General features: G+C 35.9%; 2 pseudogenes; both read left to right on the top strand.

Annotated features, from left to right (window-relative positions):
• Positions 1-830: 830 nt before the first annotated feature.
• On the top strand, positions 831-4,479 carry LOC107030009 (annotated as a pseudogene).
• LOC114073905 lies at positions 2,181-4,479 on the top strand (annotated as a pseudogene).
• Positions 4,480-4,847: the final 368 nt, after the last annotated feature.

The raw sequence follows: 4,847 nt of genomic DNA, 5'->3' as shown, positions 1-4,847 counted from the left end.
TTTAACTCTCTTTAAATACTTATCACTCTTCTAATTTATATGACTCTCTTTCATTTTAATTAACATTAAAACAAATATCATTCTACGCCTAGATAATTTATAATAGCAGAAACATTATTAATATGATACAGATCATAAATTTCATAGATCTTCTATTATTAAATTTTGTATCTAGTCAAACTCAATTATATAAAATAAATAAGAATATTATACCTTTTTAATGAGATAGATTTATAGTCAAATAACCAATAATGAGATAAACATAAATATTAAAAAATTTCTTTCTTCAATTTTGTATGTAGTCAAACTATATCATATAAACTATGGACAAGCTCTTCTGGTTTCTCTTCCTTCGCAAAACCTAAAAGAAATCCTTTGTCTCACGGAAGTAAAAATCTTCCATAAAAGGGTGTTCTCGGTTAGTTTCACTTTTCTTTCTCTATCTCATTTATAAATTAGTTCTAAACATTCAAAAGTTTCAAAGTTATCAGTCCCCTAATCCTGTTATAGTTTCAAGGACACACACATCTATTTTTTTCTCTTTATTCAGGTAAGTGTTTCTTGTGAAGAATGTGTTTAATATGAATGTGATTGTTCATTTTTGTGCATTTTGATCAAGAAAATGATGTTATTTTAAAATCAGGTGGTGAAAGATGAATTCAGGGGATGGCTCTAGTCCAAAAACAGAGTAAATCTAGACAACAGTTTCTGAATTATTGACTTGATTTTATGGAGAAAGGGAACAGGTCCTGTCAAAATGGTAATCTTACTCCGCCTTCTTCGACTTGTTCTGTGAATATTCGAAAAGAGGGTGTGAGTTGTGGGAATGAAAGAAAATTGTAGTTTCTGAAGGTGATAAGAGAAAAGTGGGAAAATGGTCAGAGGATGCAAGAAAGTTGAGAAAAGGGAAGAAAAAGGGGGATAATGGGAGGAGGAGCAAGTTCAGTCCAGGAACTTGTGAGTCTATTGTGGAACGAATTTTCATCGAGGAAATACCTGATGAAGATGATACGGATGATTCGGAGGAGGAGAATTGTGATGATGTTTTTATCATTGAAGATGTAGAGGATGTATATAATGAATCAGGTTAGGGATGGTGGTCGAATACGGGCTTGAAAAGTAATATGTTGAATGCAAAATTTGAGGAGGTTGTTTGATCTACCTCAAACATGTGTGGTAGGACACCGGTGAAATCGGTGGAAGTGTATACTTATAACATCTCTTCTTCTGAGTCTGCGTTCGATTCCGAAGCATCAAGTGATGAGGATAATGATGAACCTGAAGATAAGAATTACAGGTTAATTGAATCATCAAGTTCTACTAATTGTGATGATGTAATTAGTGATTTTGATGATACGGAATCAAAAGATGACAGGAATGAAGAAGAAAAAAGAGTCAAATGGGGGTCCTGAGCTTGTTCTTGAGAGTGAAAAGCAGAAGAAAGGTGGAGCATATCTACTTCGTGCACACTCACTTTCTAATTCCAAAAAAAATTAAACAATGGAAATGATAGTAGTATCCCAATTCTTCTTACTGATGGGGAGGAGTTTGATGAATTGGGGTTTGATGGCGAGGAGTCTAAATCTGAAGAGGATTGAGTGGTTGATGACTCAGTGAAGAATATTGTTCAAAAGGAAGTTGTCGAAAGGATAGGAGGACTGAAAGAAGATTCTTGAAGATTCTGAATTTATGAAGTTTGTTGTTGATTCTACCATAAATGTAAATGATCATGATAAACTTACTCCTTTTGAAGAGAAGGAACAGGTTCCTGTCAAGGAAACACTTCCTTTAGTATTTCGGTTTGAAGACGAGGAACCTTCTCCCACTGAGAAAGAAAAATGGGAAAAGGAAGTTGAAAATCTTTTTGCTAAAATGCAGATGTGTATCTTAGAGTCAGATTTTGGCTTTACAAAGCCATCCGTCTCGCTGATGCAGAGTGGAGATTTAAGTGACTCATCTGTAAAGTTTGTCCCTATATGCATTTGGAGACAAGTACATCATCCCTTCTTTTTTAAGCATACGAGTTTTGTCCCGTCAAACACTTCTCCTTTTAAATTAGGAACACAATTTCATGTTCTACATGAATCGATTAAAAACAACACTGTTAAGCACAAGGATATAGAAACAATTCACTAAGTACTGAAGTAGAAGTGTGTACTAGCATTTTGTGCCAAAGACTAATGTCCAGTTCAATGTTTGGTACACCATTAGATTCTTGAGAAGTTATGTAAATAGGTTTTCCTGCGGCTAGACTCAGTAGCCAATATAGCCTATCCTCTTTACCAATCTCCTTCACCTCTCCAGTGAAGAGATTGTGAAAAATGAACAAGTCAGGAAAGAAGGAAACAAAATATCGCTCAGTTTATTAATTGAGGATTTATTTAGAAAATTCAAGTATGAAGCCATATGGTTACTTGCCCTTTTGTCCGCAATCTAATCAGGATTGAGAGAGACTATCATAGCCGTAGGTTCAATCATACCTATCACATTTGCAGATGTTTTAAGAGGTAGGATCATTGTTGATCTGAGGAGTGTGCTGAGTAAGGAGCTGCAGTATGTGAATATACTGATCTTGTGTGAAAGGACTAGCATTAACATGACTTTGTTGGGTTTGAACTTGCTCCATGCTGCCTGAATTTTTACGCAGATCATTCACATTTGTGTTGGTACCATAGCAAAAACGCTGGTTGTTCCCTCTGTGAACATTCAGCATGAGAAGCCTCCTTTCCTGAACTATCATTGGGAATCACATTATATGCTGAAATTCCACATTGTATACTTCACTTTTACCTGTCTGTTGTACATAGCAACTTTATAGTTACTCGAGTTTCTCATTAGATTTGCTCCCATTGACTAACTACTGATTTTACTACTTTACTCCTCTAGTCTATTTGACTTCCTTCAACATATATTTGATTTTATACTTAACTGGAAAGTTGAGTTCCAGAAATGGGAAGTGGACATTCCCTTCCACAACTAGAACAACAAAGATTTCTCTTTACATGAAGATGAAGATACTGTGAGTGTCTTTCCCAGTTTATCCCATGGGAGAAAGAGAAATCCACACCTTATACGAATGGTGAAACTGGGATCCTGGGTTAAAGGTAAGAGTATTTTAGGGATCACTTATGACTTGTTCAAGATTCTTACTGGAGATGATGGAGACGGTTATGCTAAACCGATTAGAGAAAATCCTTCTTAAATATTCTGGTCTTCTGGTCCTTAAATAAGGGCACACTGCTCGTAATTGGCAAAGCCTTGTCTTAAAAGCTTTGAAAAAGGTTGAAACCGAGAAGTGCATAGTTTTGTGTGGAAATATTTTCCAGAATAACATCAAGGAGTTATACAACACTCTCTGTGTAGTCAGTCCAATGTTTGCTGCAGATTTGGAGCAGAAATGGGATTGTCTTAGCAGTTCCACTGTCAAGAATGCCCGAGCATTGGAAGAGCTTAGGGATATTATTTCACCACTTGTTCATAAGTGTAGTGAAAGTGTAAAGAAGGTAAGCATTCCGGGTATAAGGAACACTATAGTTCACTTAAAACACACCGATTTGCAGAACGAGTTGCTTAGAAGGATTCCAGAGAATCCAAATTCCTTTAATGAACAAAATCTGGCGTCTCTTGGTGGAAAAGAGTTGTCAGTTTATGGATTCTCTGACTTAGAAAGTCAGCTAAAAGAGAGTGGTTGTCAGTTGGATCCAGATAACGAGTAAAAATGAAATTTGTTGTTGAGCTTATCAGACTTTTTGATGGGTGCAATGAGAGGGTTATAATATTTAGCCAACTACTTGATCCTCTAAACCTGATCAAGGAGCAACTCAATTTTCTCTTTGGCTGGACTTTAGGTTAGGAGATTCTCTATATGGATGGGAAACTGGATGTGAAGCAGCGGCAAATACCTATAAATTCTCTTGATGACCCTAAGAGTGATGTAAAAGTGCTTCTTGCATCCATAAAGTCCTGTTCAGAAGGAATAATTCTTATAGGGGCCTTATGAGTGGTTTTTCTTGACGTTCTTTGGAATCCCTCGGTAGACAACAAGCCATCAGTCGAGTTTAAAGGTTTGGGCAGACCAAATTTGTGCATGTTTACTGTCCAATAACATCAAAATGGGAGGTTGATAAGATTGAACAACAGACGAGAAAAAACTACCATTCATATGTTCTTTTGTCTAGGAATCATGATGCCAAGATGGATCCTTCATGTTTTGTGTTAGAGGATAACATACTAGAATCCATGGTTGAGCATGAGGGCCTCCGTCATATTTTTTAAAAGCTCTCTCATGCACAACATGTGGTGCAACCTATTACATGTCTTGATTCTTGTAACCAACCTCCAAAACCAAGAAGTTAGGTTAATTACTATGTGCTTTCTTCTGGTTTGCTGGTACATGAAGCAATCAGACTTGTTTAGAGTATTTTGTTTACTCCTTGTCTTTGAAAAATGACTCAAATGCTTTGTCTCTTTATGAACAAATCATTACAGGTACACTACCATATATACCAGAAGTAAGAATTTTTCTGAAGTTTCTAAATGATGTATTTGTTGAATACCCAAAACACAAAAATCTGTGAAGTTTTCATATGATAATTAATTAACTTAGGAGTTACATACATTCAAAGTAAATGATGGCCTTTTTTACAGTCACCATACTTGGTTACTAACACAAATAAATCTATGCATAAAAATACAATTAACTTCCACTGGGCACTTATAATTGACTAAGCAACAGGGAAAAATTACACTAACAAGTACGCACTCTACTCTCAAGAATTAAATTAAAAACAAGAAGCTGGGGTTGGTCTTGACTCTAAAAACCTGTCGGTTGACCCATGCATGTAGAT

Source organism: Solanum pennellii, chromosome 9 (genome assembly GCF_001406875.1).
Source record: "Solanum pennellii chromosome 9, SPENNV200".
Taxonomy (NCBI): domain Eukaryota; kingdom Viridiplantae; phylum Streptophyta; class Magnoliopsida; order Solanales; family Solanaceae; genus Solanum; species Solanum pennellii.
This window is presented reverse-complemented; position numbering and strand designations above follow the sequence as displayed.